The 17780-nt window shown below is 41.4% G+C and overlaps 1 protein-coding gene across 2 annotated transcripts in view; it reads right to left on the bottom strand.

The window, feature by feature from the left end:
• The window catches only part of TBX15 (T-box transcription factor 15), a 125711-nt gene that overhangs the window by 72070 nt on the left and 35861 nt on the right, over positions 1 to 17780 (bottom strand). The window lies entirely within an intron of this gene.

The raw sequence follows: 17780 nt of genomic DNA, 5'->3' as shown, positions 1-17780 counted from the left end.
AGGCATTCCTGTCTCTTTTCTCTCTGAGCCTCAGAATAGCTCTTGCATGAAAGCCTGTCTCCTTTCTTTGCTGTGGCAGGACTCAGTAATGTCTACAGCTTCCTTTAACCTTCTCAAGGAAATGCCTAATAAAGAATGCGTGATTCTTGATTCTCATTTATTTTCTATGTCCCATAGTTGTAGCCATCATCCAACCCAGATTTCTCTAAAACAGTCCTAATATCAAGTAGTCCATTCTGTGGCCCTTGAAATACATCTACATTTAAAATGTAAAGATAGGAGATAATATCCTAATATCTAGCTTGAAGAACCATCCCTTAGCATAAGTACACAACAAATACTTTACTTTTGATTTAGTGCATTCTGGCTACAAGGCACAGCTGGGAGGAATGAACAGGGAGGGAGAAGAAAGACGTGTCATGATTCCAAAAGATTTGTAAACGGCTGCTTTTATGGAACAGAAGCAGAAAATACCCCTCCACAGGTCGTGACACAGTCCTGGGGACCGGGCATGTGTGGCTGTGGAGGAGAGATTCCCCTGCTAATGTGAGGCCTGAGGCTTCACAGGGGGCAGGACTGTGTTTCTCCACTGGGAGGGAACAGAGGGGACGAAGGACCCAGAATGAAGCCGGCTAATGCAGAGCCAAGAGCCAGGGGCATAAAGAGGACTGCTATATTTAAAATAGATAATCAACAAGGACCTATTGTATAGCACAGGGAACTCTGTTAAATGTTATGTGACAGCCTGGATGGGAGGGGAGTTTGGGGGAGAATGCATACATGTATATTGGAGAAGGAAATGGCAACCCACTCCAGTGTTCTTGCCTGGAGAATCCCAGGGACGGGGGAGCCTGGTGGGCTGCCGTCTATGGGGTCGCACAGAGTCGGACACGACTGAAGCAACTTAGCAGCAGCAGCAGCAGCAGCACACATGTATATGTATGGCTGAGTCCCTTTGCTGTCCACCTGAAACTATCACATTGTAAATCAGCTATAAGCCAATATAAAATAAAAAGTTAGAAAAAGAGAACCTCTCTCTTCATGGAGCCTTAGGGCAGAAGCCCTCACAGTGTGGTCTCATTTTTGGCCACAAAGATAGTTTAAATGAGTACCACACTGGACCACTGAGGTATCTGCCAATAGCAGTAGAAAACATATGACTACCTTCCTCTCAGAACAAATTCTAAATACAGGGCAGAGCTGAGGCCCTCCAGAAAAACCCTCTTTAAGGGGCACTGGTCTAAGCTGCATGACCGCTGATGTGGCTTTGCTGTTACTGTTCTGTTACTTTTTTTCTAATGAATATCTGATATTTATGCCTTGATAATTACAGGGCTACCCCTCACCATTCTACAGAAGGTAAGATTTAATCAAAACACCAGGTAGAATTCAAATACCATTACCAAAAAACAAATAAGAAAGAGACAGCCTCAGTCACTCTAATCTGGTTCTTTGCCAAATGAGGTAGTGAAGACAGGGGAGCTGGGCATGTCACTGTGGCACTCTGAATAGCTACTGCCATTTATGCCACCAAAAAGCACACAGGAGCAATTTTCATACCGCAACAAGTGTAAACTTTTAAGAACAGCCAGACTCATTCATTCGGATGCCCTCCAGCTATATTCAGTAAGAGCAGAATATTTCAGGAAAACAACAACTAGACATAAACTTTATCAGTAATGTCATAAAACACCTAGTTCGGAATAAATTTACTTGGCAGCAAAGATTCTCCTTTCCCAGAGACTCATGCATGCATGCTCAGTTGTGTCCAACTCTTTGTGACCCATGGACTGTAGCCTGCCAGGCTCCTTTTCCCATGGAATTTTCCAGGCAAGAATACTGGAGTGGGTTGCCATTTCCTACTCCAGAGGATCTTCCCAACCCAAGAATCAAACCCCAGTCTCTTGCATCTCCTGCACTGGCAGGCGGGTTCTTTACCACTGCACCACATGGGAAGCTCTTGGAGACTAGAAATGTTCGAACTGCAGCTGTCAGAAGATTATCAAATAATTAGGAAGAAGTTCATCTCCCAACAGTGTAGGAGACACCGTCCCCAGTTGGCTTGGTATCCTAAGTTCTTAGCAGAGTTCCACACTGAGTTTTGTGGAGTTTCACATGCAGGCAACTGCTGACATGAAATTCCCCAGAATAAGAAGCAGCACGTCTCTCAGTTAAAGAATAGGAGTAGCCTGTTCTGCCTACTACTTCTCCCGGCTGGAGAAGGGCGACTGGAGGAGTTTTGGGGTAACAATAACAACAGTCCTTGGCCCTGAGCCTGGAGCAGGAGATCTGTGGCATCCCAGGCCTCAGGCCTCGCCTTCTGGCTGGCAGGGTCTCCAAATGGCTTTTGAGCTCTCCTTGGCAGTCGTTACAGTTCACCTGCTGCAACCACAGGTGCCATTTTCTGCTCAACCTCATGGCCTCGGTTGCAACACTGAAACCTGAAGGTCACCACTGACCTCAGCCAAGATTGCTTCCTGCTCCCACCCCTGCCAGTCTGTATCACATACTCCAAAGGTCATGGCCTGATGTCAGAGCCCCCTGTCTCGACATGGGCCTTGCTTCCCCAGACCTACAGCCCCTATAAAGTTTTCTCTCTTCCCTGTGCCGCCCTTCCTGCTGCAAGTGTGAAAGGGGCTGGTCCCCACCAGTGTTAGAAATCTGAATGTGACACTCCAGCAGTGCCATCAGTTGCTGGGAAGATAATACAGGTCTAAACAAGGAATGTAATTTTTTAAAGAATTTTCTGTGCTTAAAACTATCCATGCATTCAAAACAAAACAAAAACAGGGCTTCCCTGGTAGTCCAGTGGTTAAGAATTTGCCTTACAATGCAAGGGACATTGGTTTGATCCCTGGCCTGGGAGGATCCCACATGCCACGGGGCAACTAAGCCTGTGCATCACAACTACTGAGCCCCTACTCTAGAGTCGATGAGCTGCAACTGCTGAACCTGTGTCCTACAACTACTGAAGCTCGCTAGCCCTGGAACCCGTGCTCCGCAACAAGAGAAGCCACTGCAACGAAAAACCTGCACACTGCAATGAACAGTAGCTACCACTTGCGGCAACTAGAGAAAGCTCATGCGCAGCAATGAAGACCCAGTGCAGCCAAAAATAAAGAACTTCAGTGGGCCTCCAAATAAAAGTTAACAACAACAAACAAACAAAACCAAAAACCAAACACGCCTTCACAGATTGAAACCAAGACTCTCAATTATTTTAAGTGCAAGTTCCCCTCTCACCCAGGGCCTTTAGAGGCAACAGCCTTAGGTCCACTCTTTTTATAAGACTTTTTACAACCCTGGAGCCAACCATCAGTTCAAGGTGTTTAATTACTCTGTCTCCTGGGAAGTCTGCCCTAACATAGGCTTGCTGCTGCTGCTGAGTCGCTTCAGACGTGTCCGACTCTGTGTGACCCCAGAGATGGCAACCCACCAGGCTCCTCCGTCCCTGGGATTCTCCAGGCAAGAACACTGGAGTGGGTTGCCATTTCCTTCTCCAATGCAGGAAAGTGAAAAAGTGAAGTCGCTCAGTCGTGTCTGACTCCTAGCGACCCCATGGACTGTAGCCTACCAGGCTCCTCCGTCCATGGGATTTTCCAGGCAAGAGTACTGGAGTGGGGTGCCATTGCCTTCTCCAACACCCACAAATGCCCAGACTGGGCACCCACATGAGTATGGCTGAATTTCCCAAGTGAACTACCTTTCGGAGGCTCAGCAAATAGAAACACAGCTACTCTTGGGCTCCCAGAAAGCTGCCAAGGACTTTTTCTTTGGCTAAGAACCTGCACTGAAGCCCACAAAAGACAGACATCGAGTGCTTCTTTTTCTTGAAATTCTGCTGTCTCAGAAAACCAAGAGCAGGAAACCATCAGGAAAAGGCTCTTAGCACCTGAAGCAACAGTACATCCCATATTTAGATCTATCCTCAGCTCAGCCCTCTGAGCAGTATGAGACAGAGAAAGTAGCTACAAAAGAAGGCTGGAGAAAATGGGGACATTTCATTTTTTAAAAAATATTTAGACCCAGTACTGGCATTTTTTCCATATTACAAGGAATTGGTTTCTGGCCTGTGGACAGCTGAGATTATACTCTTTAAAACTGGATTTTGTAACAAAGCTACTGATTCTAATTATAAAACAGATTTTAAAATTCAGTTTCATTATTTCACAGTTCACACCAAAAGATTTCAGATGGGAATGGATGATACATGAGAAAGGCCATGTGCTTATAATATGTATGATGTTACACATATGGGAATTATCTGAAATCAATGTCTTCTTAACCCAGCACTAATGTTTTACACACAGGTTGTTTCACTTTTCTTTCTTTCTTCCTTTCTTTCCCTTTCTTTCTTTCTCCTTCAGTTTATCGACCTTTACACTCAAGAAAGTCAACAATTCTCTTCCCTAAATGAAAAATTTTCATGAATTTTGGTGAAGATTTTCTTGCCCCCTACAAAGGTAGATATTATTTCAGCAGACCTGAATTTGTTCTAAATAAACACTCTAAAATTAACCAGGCCAAGCAGTTGTCTTCATATGAAGCAGGAGTGGACTTAACATGAATACTGTAAACTGAAATTAGTGGCCCTTGCCTGCCTTTCTAAGTTCTCAGGAAGATCAAACGAAACCCAATGTACTACTCCTCAAGAATCATCTTATCTCATGACATCCAGGTGATGGCTGGGAGGAATATGAATCTTCACATGGACGCTTGGAAAAGCATCAGTCTCATCAGCTACTTTCTAGGAGACTGTCAAAGCTTTTTCTTTTTTCTCCAACCAGCAACCAAAACAATCTGTATTTTGAAAACTAAATGGCTCAAATTCTCAAAGTCAGATGAATTTGGGGGTACCAAGGAAAGCTAAGGCGTTCTCCTACTTGACTTGTTGCAGCAAGGATCAAAGGAAGCTTGGAATGGGTGCAATATCACAGCCCTGGAATGGAGGTCAGGTATTTGGCCTTTCCCTGGCTTCCGATGATATTGAATACAACAGATAAATTAAGATCAAGGCACACTGCAGTTCTAAAAGCACGAGCCTGTCCCCAGGAGATCCCAAGGGAGAGTCGTCATCTACCACGGGCCAGGTCTTGTCCTCACTTGGAGGAATGCCTGTTAACATGGGGATGGATTACCTACAATAACGTGTAATCAAAAGCCCTACAACATGATCACAGAAGGAGGCAAACTCATCAAGTGCGTTCACTTGAACTTGGCCAAGGAAGAGATCCCAATGCGGCACAGGACATAGCTGACAAGACTCACCCTGCTCCGACTCCTGATGAAGCATGCGTGTGTGGAGAGGTGGTTACCCGAAATAGCAAGAGAGCTCAAGTGCTTACGGGAAAATCTGACCCTTTAACTTAAGGCAAGCATGGCCTACCAGCAAATCTCAAAGACAGGAAATATTTCTGGGCTTAATAACTCAAGTCAATATTCATTTCAAGTTGGGGGATTTCCTTGATCCAACTGTTGGTTTCCACGATTGATATATGCAGGCATCCTAGCTGGGAGCACTGCGTGACTTAACAGGTTCTTATTCAGCATAGACTTAAAGTTCCACAAGATCTAACCATACCATTAAGAAGGCAGAATTCTAAGTACCACCTTGGTTGGAAGAATTATAAGATACCAAGCTTCAGGGTTCATCAGGCTCAAGAGAGGCTGAAGGGAGTATGGAGAATCTGAGCCATCTTTCCGGAAGCCACCTTCATGGACAACATAGAATCACCTACATAGTGTCATTTTAGAGTTGTCAGGAATGCCTCCCTCACTCTAAGTTAGCCTACAGCCCACCACTGGAGGTCATCTAGGTCATGGTTTTATTTTTATTTCAAAGAAACTTTTCAATATATAAGGGCCTTTTTCTTTTAAAAGGTCACCAGCATTTTAAATAGGGAAGACTACATTAATATATATATGTAGATAAATACATTAGAATATGTTAAAATATATACTGTTTTTGTTGTTGTTTAGTCAATCAGTCGTATCTGTCTCTTTTGCAACCACATGGGCTGTAACCCACCAGGCTCCTCTGTCTATGGGATTTCCCAGGCAAGAATACTGGAGTGGATTGCCATTTTCTTCTCCATGAAAAATATATACGTGTACATATATATATATATATATATATATATATAATAGAGATATATGTGTGCTGCTGCTAAGTCACTTGAGTCGTGTCCGACTCTGTGTGACCCCATAGATGGCAGCCCACCAGGCTCTCCCCTCCCTGGGATTCTCCAGGCAAGAACACTGGAGTGGGTTGCCATTTCCTTCTCCTATGCATGAAAGAGAAAAGTGAAAGTGAAGTCACTCAGTCATGTCCGACTCTTTGCGACCCCATGGACTGCAGCCCACCAGGCTCCTCTGTCCATGGGATTTTCCAGGCAAGAATACTGGAGTGGGTGGCCATTGCCTTCTCCAGAGATATATGTGTATGTATGTGTAAATATATATTGAAAAGTGAGGTCTGGAACTACTATAGTGACTTTTATTCTGCGATGGAGAATGTAGAGCCACTCCAGGGTCACAATGTTAAGCTAACACAGCAAAAGCTTTAAATTTACAAGAGTCAACAAATTTCATCATTCTGTCTCCTATCACACACATCCCAAAGCAGTCAGTGTTTTTCAGAAAACCAGTCAGTAGATGGATAATTCATGCGGGGGCACAGGGAATGGGGAGTGCCATAAAATATAATGCAGGGCCCTGCCCCTGAAGCATTCACAACCAGAGGGTAGGCAGTCTGGAAACACAAAATTGTTCAGTCAGAAAAAAAAAAATTCTGTCATGCTTTTCTGCTATCAATAGGTAATATTCTTTCTGCAAGGGTCTGGAAACACAGCTCACAGAACAATTTCACAAAAAGAAAGCGCTTCCACCTCTAAGATAAGCAGGGAATGGAAAAAAAAAAAAAAGCAGAGAATTACTTGGGTCATGGTCTCTTACTTCAACTCTATGACCTTGTTCTAGGCTCCAAGGAATGCTTGGGTATGGAGATTTAGTGAGACCCAAGGCTTAGTGACAGCAGCCCACTCTTCCCTATGTGTGTCCCATCGAGATTTATAAGCCCCATGTAAAAATTCACCTATAAAGCAGTTCATCTTTCCAGGCAAGGTAAATGTGCAGAGTTTATCCCAGGTCTGCAAAGACCTCCTCTCCTGATGGCTATGAGCTATAAGATCTTGCCTGCCTTCTCATTCTCATCCATGACTTCCTTCTCAGAATCGGTACAGACTTACTCTTGGTACCTATATAACACAGTGATGATTTATATACTTTAATATGACATTGGCCATGGCTTAGTATATGCTCATCTTCTCTTCCCTATAAGTATATAAACTTCTTAAGATCAGGAACCATGTTTATGCTCTACAGACTCTATGAGGACTAACCAAACAATCAACCATCACTAGACAAAAGCATATTAAGTTAATCGGTGGATTTATTGCAGTTCTCAACAAACATTCAAATAAATCAATTACCTAAATCAAAATTATACATTGGGCTTCCCTGGTGGTCTAGTGGTTAAGGATCCACCTGCCAATGCAGGGGAAATGAGTTCAATCCCTGGTCTAGGAAGACCCCATATTCTGTTGGACAAGTAAGCCCATGGCCACAGCTACTGAAGCCCACATGCCCAGACTGTGTTCCACAACAAGAGAAATCAGTGCAGTGAGAAGCCCATGCACCACACCTAGAGAGTAGTCCCAACTCGCAGCAACTAGAGAAAGCCCAAGTGCAGTAATGAAGACTGAGCGCCACCAAAAATAAATTAATTAATAATAATTATACAGCCATGCACCTGTGTAAGTCACACCTAGGCTTGAAATGTTGAACCAAAGAAAATTCAAGGAAAATTAACTAAAGACCTTAGAGTAAAAGGTCAACTAATAAACAGAAAAGAAATGATGGAGATAAAAATATCCTTACCAATAGACCTTGAAGTCATCATTCCACTTTAACAACAAGTGAAAACCTGAAAAAAAACTGAAAAATCAACAGATTTGCTTAGATATGTCAGAGAAATGAGGCCACAAGGAAAATCACTCTCCCAATCAAAGAGGGGGTGGTGGCGATACTGAGAATCACAACTTAAGTCAGCAAAAACCCATGAGCACAAACCTCTGCAGGAACTGGTGCCAGGGTAGGAAAACCTAACCTGTTAACTGACCAACTGCTGGAGACAACTCTGGAGAGCCAGTTATAGGTGGTATCCCACACTTTTGTGAGTTTTACCTCCAGGAGCTCTTTTTTAGTGACTATCATAGAAAAATTCCCTCATACTTCCAGCATGGAAAGGGAACCATTCTGAAATACACCAGAGCATACTCTTCCCAACAAGGCCTTCCCTAAGAAGTAACTATTTGCCAGAGCAAATAGTTATCTGGATGAAGGAAATTACCCAAATTCAGCACCCCTCTATCCATCCTGTCCCACTCAAGGGAAAAGGAGGAGAAAACTGAGAATCACTGGTGAAGTTTACAGTCCAGGACACAGGCTCATCTGTGCCCCAATTAGAGAACTAATTCTTTCTCTCCCTTCCACACCTACCACCACACCACTAAAAGCCTATTTACTACAGTTCCTTTCACACAGTACAACATGTCCAGATTCCAACCAAAAATTACAAGGCAGGTGCTATACTCAGTTGCTTCAGTTGTGTCTGACTCTTTGTGACCTGATGGACTAGACAGTATTTGCCAGGCTCCTCAGTCCATGGAGAAGGCAATGGCACCCCCTCCAGCACTCTTGCCTGGAAAATCCCATGGACGGAGGAGCCTGGTGGGCTGCAGTCCATGGGGTCGCTAAGAGTCAGACACGACTGAGTGACTTCACTTTCACTTTTCACTTTCATGCATTGGAGAAGGAAATGGCAACCCACTCCAGTGTTCTTGCCTGGAGAATCCCAGGGACCGGGGAACCTGGTGGGCTGCTATCTCTGGGGTTGCACAGAGTCGGACACGACTGACGAGACTTAGCAGTAGCAGTCAATCCATGGGATTCTCCAGGAGAGAAGACTGGAGTGGGTTGCCAGACCCTCCTCTAGAGGATCTTTCTGATGCAGGGATTGAACTCACATCTCCTGTGTCTCCTGCACTGCAGGTGGATTCTTTACCAGAGTCACCAGGGAAGCCCCTATGGCAAACTAAAAGGCAAAAAACTACAGTCTGAAGAGACTGAACAGCAGCACAATGAGAGTCAGATGTTGGATTCAGGGATGTTGGAATTATCAGACTAGGAATTTAAAACAACTATGATTATTCTGCTAAGGGCTCTAATGGAAAAAGGAGAATAAATGAATAATGTAAGCAGAGAGATGAAAAGTCTAAGATAGAGTCAAAAGAGATGCTACAGATTAAAAATACTGTAAGAAAATGGAAAATGGTTATTCAGTTCAGTATAGTTGCTCAGCCATGTCCAACTCTTTGTGATCCCATGGACTGCAGCACCCCAGGCTTCCCTGTCCATCACCAGCTCCTGAAGCTTGCTCAAACTCAAGTCCATTGAGTCCGTGATGCCATCCAACCATCTCATCCTCTGTCATCTCCTTCTCCTCCTGCCTTCAATCTTCCCTAGCATCAGGGTCTTTTCCAATCAGTCAGTTCTTCATATCAGGTGGCCAAACTATTAGAGTTTCAGCATCAGCATCAATCCTTCCAATGAATATTCAGGACTGATTTCTTTTAGGGTTGACTGGTTTGATCTCCTTGCAGTACAAGGGACTCTCAAGAGTCTTCTCCAACACCACAGTTCAAAAGCATCAATACTTCGGCACTCAACTTTCTCTACAGTCCAACTCTCACATCCATACATGACTACTGGAAAAACCATAGCCTTGACTAGACAGACCTTTGTTGGCAAAATAACATGTCTGCTTTTTAATATGCTTTGGAAAATGGTTGTAATGGGCTCATTGCTGCTGCTGCTAAGTCGCTTCAGTCGTGTCCGACTCTGTGCAGCCCCATAGACGGAAGCCCACCAGGCTCCCCCGTCCCTGGGATTCTCAAGGCAAAAACACTGGAGTGGGTTGCCATTTCCTTCTCCAATGTGTGAAAGTTAATAATGAAAGTGAAGTCATTCAGTCGTGTCCGACTCTTAGCGACCCCACGGACTACAGCCTACCAGGCTCCTCCGTCCATGGGATTTTCCAGGCAAGAATACTGGAGTGGGGTGCCATTGCCTTCTCCAATGGGCTCACTGGTAGACTGGAAAAGGCTGAGGAAAGAATCTCTGAGCTTGAGGATATAATAAGAGCAAATTCCAAAATGAAAACTTAAAGAGATGAAGACTGAAAAAAAAAGAACAGAATATCCAAGAACTGTAGGACAACTATAAAAGGTATAACATAAACATAATGAGAATACCAAAAAAATAAGAGTAATAGGAATGGAAGCAATATTTGAGGCAATAGTAACTGAGAATTTCCCCCAAATTAATGTCAGACACCAAATTATAGATCCAGGAAGCTAAGATAACACCAAATAAGATAAATTAAAAAACAAACAAAAAAACTGTACCTGAACACAAATATTCCAACTTAAAAAATCAAAGATAAAGAAAAAAACATCTCGAAAGAAGCCAGAGGGGGAAAAACACATTACCTATAGAAAAATAAAAATAAGAATTACTGCTGACCTTTCCCAGAAACCATACAAGCAAGAGGAGAGTGGAGTGAAATAATTAAAGAGTTGAGAGAAACAACCAACCAACCTAAATTATCTTTCAAAAGTGAAGGAAAGATTAAAACTTTCTCAGATAAAAATTGAGGGAACTTGCTGCCAGAGACCTGCCTTGTAAGAAATGTTGAAAACGATTCTTCATAGAGCAGAAAAATGAAACAGGTCAGAAACTTGGATCTACGTAAAGAAAAGAATAAGTAAGTGAAGGTAAAACAAAATATTCTATCTTTCTTATTAATTGATCTAACATGTAATTGGGATTTCCCTAATGGTATAGTGGTTAAGACTCCTGCTTCCAATGCAGGGAATGTAGGTTCAATACCTGGTCAGGAAACTAAGATCCCATGCGCCTTTTTTATTGGGTCTTCCCTGGTAGCAGAGCTGGTAAAAAAAAAAATTCATCCACAATGCAGGAGACCCTGGCTCAATTCCTGGGTTAGGAAGATCCGCTGGAGAAGGGATAGGCTACCCACTCCAGTTTTCTTGGGCTTCCCTGGTGGCTCAGAAGGTAAAGAATCCACCTGCAGTGCAGGAGACCTAGGTTAGATCCCTGGGTTGGGAAGATCCACTGGAGAAGGGAACAGCTACCCACTACAGTATTCTGGCCTAGAGAATTCCACGGACTGTATAGTCCATGGGGTCACAAAGAGTTGGACATAACTGAGCAACTTTCACTTTCCCAACAGGTAATAATAACAACAATGTATTTGATTATGCATGTTTATGTATTTCTTTATGCTTATATGTATATGCTTATTTTCATATGCTTATGTGCATATACATACATGCAAAAGCATTTATATATATGCAGACATACAAACATATGCATATGTATAAGTGAAATGAATGACAGAAATGTTTCAACAATGGGAGGGAATAACCTGGAAAAGAATCTGAAAAAGAATATATGCATATATATGTATGCATGCATGCTCAGTTGCTAAGTTGTATCTGACTCTTTGCAATTCCATGGACCAGGCTCCTCTGTCCATGGGATTTTCCAGGGAGTGGGTTGCCATTTCCTCTTCCAAGGGATCTTTCTGATCCAGGAATTGAACCTGCATCTCCTGCATGGGCAGGTGGATTCTTCACTGTTGAGCCACCAGGGAAGGCCCATATTCAAATACACACAAACACACACATGCATACACACACACACACACACACACACGTGTGTGTGTGTGTATGTTAGTCATTCAGTCATGTTCAGCTCTTTGTAACCCCATAGACTGTAGCTTACCAGGCTCCTCTGTCCATGGAATTCTCCAGGCTTTAATACTGGAGAGGGTTGCCATTCCCTTCTCCAGGGGGTCTTCCTAACCCAGGGATTGAATCCAAGTCTCCCACATCGCAGAGTCTTTACCATCTGAGCTACCAGGGAAGCCCATACATACACATATACTCACACATATATACAGGGCTTCCCAGGTGGCTCAGTGGTAAGAATCTGCCTGCCAATGTAGGAGACATGGGTTTGATTCCTGGGTCAGGAAGATCCCCTGGAGAAGGAAATAGCAATCTACTCCAGTATTCTTGCCTGGGAAATACCATGGACAGAGGATCCTGGTGGGCTACAGTCCATGGGGTCACAAAAAGTCAGACACAACTTAGCAACTAGACAACAATAACATCTGAATCACTGTGCTGTACATCTGAAATCAACACAACATTGTAAGTCAACTACACTTCAATTTTAAAAAAGAATGGAAAGAAATAATTAGAAATATTTGGTTGTTATAAGAAATTATCAGGAAATTCCCTGGTAGTTCAGGGGTTAGGACTCAGTGTTTTCACTGCAGGGACTCAGGTTTAATCCCTGGTTGGGAACTAAGATCCCACATGCCTCATAGTACAGCCAAAGAAAAAGAGAAAAAGAAAGTATCACTCACACTACCTAGGAAGTAGTATAATATTATTTGAAAGTACACTTGGATTAGTTGTAAATGTATATTACAAACTCTTAGGCAACCATTAATAAAAGCAAAAATTTAAAAAGATGTATAATTGATATTCTAAGAAAAGAGAGAAATGGAATCATACTTAACAACCACAAAAGGCAGAAAAAGTGTACGAGACAAAAACAAGATCAAAGAGCAAGGTAACAAATAGAAAAGCAACAAATTGGTATATATTAATCCAACTATATCAAAAATCACTTAAACATCAATGGTCTAAATATATCAGTTAAAGATTGTCACAGTAAAGATTGTTCAGTTCAGTTCAGTCTCTCAGTTGTGTCTGACTCTTTGCAACCCCATGAATCACAGCACGCCAAGCCTCCCTGTCCATCACCAACTCCCAGAGTTCACTCAGACTCATGTCCATCGAGTCAGTGATGCCATCCAGCCATCTCATCCTCTGTCGTCCCCTTCTCCTCCTGCCTCCAATCCCTCCCAGCATCAGAGTCTTTTCCAATGAGTCAACTCTTCGCATGAGGTGGCCAAAGTACTGGAGTTTCAGCTTTAGCATCATTCCTTCCAAAGAAATCCCAGGGCTGATCTCCTTCTGAATGGACTGGTTGGATCTCCTTGCAGTCCAAGGGACTCTCAAGAGTCTTCTTCAACACCACAGTTCAAAAGCATCCATTCTTCAGCGCTCAGCCTTCTTCACAGTCCAACTCTCACATTCATACATGACCACTGGAAAAACCATAGCCTTGACTAGACGGACCTTTGTTGGCAAAGTAATGTCTCTGCTTTTGAATATGCTATCTAGGTTGTTCATAACTTTCCTTCCAAGGAGTAAGCGTCTTTTAATTTCATGGCTGCAGTCACCATCTGCAGTGATTTTGGAGCCCAGAAAAATAAAGTCTGACACTGTTTCCACTGTTTCCCCATCTATTTCCCATGAAGTGATGGGACTGGATGCCATGATCTTCGTTTTCTGAATGTTGAGCTTTAAGCCAACTTTTTCACTCTCCATTTTCACTTTCATCAAGAGGCTTTTGAGTTCCTCTTCACTTTCTGCCATAAGGGTGGTGTCATCTGCATATCTGAGGTTACTGATATTTCTCCTGGCAATCTTGATTCCAGCTTGTGCTTCTTCCAGTCCAGCATTTCTCATGATGTACTCTGCATATAAGTTAAATAAGCAGGGTGACAATATACAGCCTTGACGTACTCCTTTTCCAGATTGTTAGAGGGAATCAAAAAACAAGAACCAACTCTATATTGTCTATAAGAAGCCCACTTAAAAGATAAAGACACACATAGATTAAAAGCAAGTAGGTAGAGAAAAACATACCATGCTAATACCAATCAAAAGAAAGCAGAAGTAGCTATATTAATTTCAAACATAGCAGATTTCAGGGCAAGGAAAATTATCAGGAATAATGAAGGTGATTACATAGCATAGGTCAATATTCCAAGAAGACATAACAATCTTTCATGTATATGTGCCTAACAACGGAGCATCAAACCACCTGAGGCAAAAATTGACAGAACTACAAGGAGAAACCGATGAATCTACTATTACGGTTGGAGACTTCAATATCACTCCATCAGAAACAGATTCAGAGGTTGAAAAATCAGTAAGGACACAGTTGAATCCAACACTGTATTATATCCATCAATCAACTGGATATAATTGACATCTATAGACTACTTCATCTAACAGTAGAAGAATACTCATTTTTCTCATTTACATGGAACATATGCCAAGACAGACCATATTCTGGGCCATAAAACAAAGCTTATGAGTTTAAAAGAAAAAAAAAATAATACAATGTCTGCTTTCATGCCACAATATAATTAAATTAGAAATTAATAACAGAATGATAGCTAGAAAATCCCCAAATACTTGGAAATTAAGCAACACACTAATAAATAACACACAGGTAAAGGAAGAAATATCAATACAAATTTTTAATATTTTGAATGAAATAAAAATGGAACAAAACCATCAATGGATGCTAAAAGAAGTGGGTCAAAGTTAGATTAGGAATAAGATCAGTTCAGTTCATTTCAGTCGCTCAGTCATGTCCGATTCTTTGCGACCCCATGAATCACAGCACACCAGGCCTCCCTGTCCATCACCAACTCCCAGAGTTCACTCAAACTCATGTCCATCGAGTCAGTGATGCCATCCAGCCATCTCATCCTCTGTTGTCCCCTTCTCCTCCTGCCCCCAATCCCTCCCAGCATCAGAGTCTTTTCCAATGAGTCAACTCTTCGCATGAGGTGGCCAAAGTATTGGAGTTTCAGCTTTAGCATCAGTCCTTCCAATGAACACTCAGGACTGATCTCTTTTACAATGGACTGGTTGGACCTCCTTGCAGTCCAAGGGACTCTCAAGAGTCTCCTCCAACACCACAGTTCAAAAGCATCCATTCTTCGGCGCTCAGCTTTCTTCACAGTCCAACTCTCACATCCATACATGACCACTGGAAAAACCATAGCCTTGACTAGACGCACTTTTGTTGGCAAAGTAATATCTCTGCTTTTTAATCTGCTATCTAGGTTGGTCATAACTTTCCAAGGAGTAAGCGTTTTTTAATTTCATGGCTGCAATTACCATCTGCAGTGATTTTGGATAGTCTCAAAATATCTCTCCATAAATAATTTATTGAATTCTAAGTAAAACAAATTAACTTTACGGTGGAAAGAATTGGTTGATACCACCCTAACCAAGTGATCAATGTAAACATCACCAAGACAGATGTGTTAATTACCTTATTGTGGTTACTCTTTCACATAAATACACGTATCAAAATCAACAGATTGTGTATCTTAAACTCACACAATGTCACGTATCAATTATATCTTATAATACTGGACACAAAAACTGGAGAGGAAAGCAGCTAGGTGGTGTCTTCTTAACAACAACAACAACAAAAAAAGGTAATATCACCAAAATTGGGAGAAATCAACATCATGCACTTTGATACGGTGTACTAAGGACAAAGCAGTTCTGTGGTGTTTCTCCCCCAAAAGTGTCTAACCTAAATCTAAGCCTGAGGAAACATCAGATAACACAAAATAACTGATCTACAAAATAACTGGCTTGTGCATTTCAAAAAAGTCAGAAAAGATAAAGAAAGGCTAAGGAACTATACTGCAGATTAAAGGAGATGAAAGGAATTGAACAATCAAATGCAATGCATGATCTTGGATTAGATCTTGAATCAGCAAAAAAGAATATCTGTGATGAAGATTAGGACAAATAATGAAAATTAAATATAGACTTGGTTATATAGCACATGTCATCAATGAACGAGGTCTCTAATTTACTCATAAATGGTTCAGAAAACAATTATATATGTGTGTGTATGTATGTGCATGTATACACACAAAAAAGCAAATGAAACAAAATATAATCAATTGGTGAAACTGAGTAATATGTATAGACAGAAGTTCCTATAAATTTTCTGTAAGTTTAGTATTATATCAAAATCAGAAGTTTTAAAATATTTAAGAAAATATTTTTAAAATTTCAAAAAGTCACCATAATATCAGAGAGCTGAAGAGACATTTGTAATCTTTAAAATTAGGCTAAATCTGCTGACACACTGAAATTACAGAAGTCACCACCAGTCTGATAACAAAACTGAAGATTCAGAATGGGTTCTCTGGTTCCTAACTACCTTCATTCATAGGAGAAATTCAGGAAATTAGACTTGATTATGGAATATTATATTTAATTTTCACAGTGTTGGATGAAATGCAAACAATAAGGGGCTTCCCTGGTGGCTCGGAGTGTGCCTGCAATGTGGAAGGCCTGGGTTCAATCCCTGGATGAGGAAGATGTCCTGGAGAAGGAAACAGCAACCCACTCCAGTACTCTTGCCTGGGAAACCCCATGGACAGAGAAGCCTGGTAGGCTACAGTCCATGAGGTCGCAAAGAGTTTGACACAACTGAACAACTTCACTTTCCACTTTTTGTGAAACAATAAAAATAACCAAGTGTTGAAAATGCAACTATACACTTGATAATAAACAAGGAAGAAGAAGGAAATGAAGAATTTGGTCAGCATTGGACAATCCAATGAGTGGTCAGACCTTGATCCTTTAGCTCAGGGTGATGCCTTAACCCAATGCCCCACCCCAGATCCAGGAGTAGTGGTTTCCTTAAGGCAGGGCCAGGAATGACAATTTTAAGGAAGCACCAAAAAATTCAGTAATCCAGATAAATGATATTTCAATGCAATATTTTTTAAATTAATACAACAATTAGTGATGAAAAAAATCAAAATATTAAAGATAATGATTCATACCCCTATCTTTAATATAATTAATTATATGTATTATATTTTATATATTATAATTATATAACTATATTTATAATATAATTTATATTATATATTACTATATATTATATTATTATATTTATAATATATTATATATCAGAGAAGGCGATAGCACCCCACTCCAGTACTCTTGCCTGGAAAATCCCATGGATGGAAGAGCCTGGTAGGCTACAGTCCATGCGGTCGTGAAGAGTCGGACACGACTGAGCGACTTCACTTTCACTTTTCACTTTCATGCATTGGAGAAGGAAATGGCAACCCACTCCAGTGTTCTTGCCTGGAGAATCCCAGGGACAGGAGAGCCTCATGGGCTGCCGTTTATGGGGTCGTGCAGAGTCAGACACGACTGAAGCAACTTAGCAGCAGTAGCAGCAGCATATAAACTATATATAATAATTATATATATAATAATATATAATTATATATATATTATAATCTAATATAAACTGCATGTTTATATTCCTGCCAAAATTCATGTTAAAGCTCTTATTATGTAATTATATTATACATATTTAAAACATATATTATATAAATATATAAACTATATAATTGTATAATTCTATATAAGTCTATATATAATCTAATATAAAATGCATGTTTATATTCCTGCCAAAATTCATATGTTAATGTTCTAACCCCAGTGTGATAATATTTGGAAATGAGGTCTTTGGGATGTAATTAGGGCTAGAGGAGGTCATGAGGATGGGGTTCTCATAATAGGATTAGTGCCCTTATAAAAAGAGACACTAGAGCTCTCTCTCTTCCCCCTACCCACCACCATGTGAAAACACAGTGAGAAGGCATCCATCTGTAAGCCAGGAAAAGAGCTCTTGCTAGAAACCAATCC

This window comes from Bos indicus, chromosome 3 (genome assembly GCF_029378745.1).
Source record: "Bos indicus isolate NIAB-ARS_2022 breed Sahiwal x Tharparkar chromosome 3, NIAB-ARS_B.indTharparkar_mat_pri_1.0, whole genome shotgun sequence".
NCBI lineage: Eukaryota > Metazoa > Chordata > Mammalia > Artiodactyla > Bovidae > Bos > Bos indicus.
Note: the sequence above shows the minus strand (reverse complement) of the source record. Positions and strands in the feature narration are given on the sequence as shown.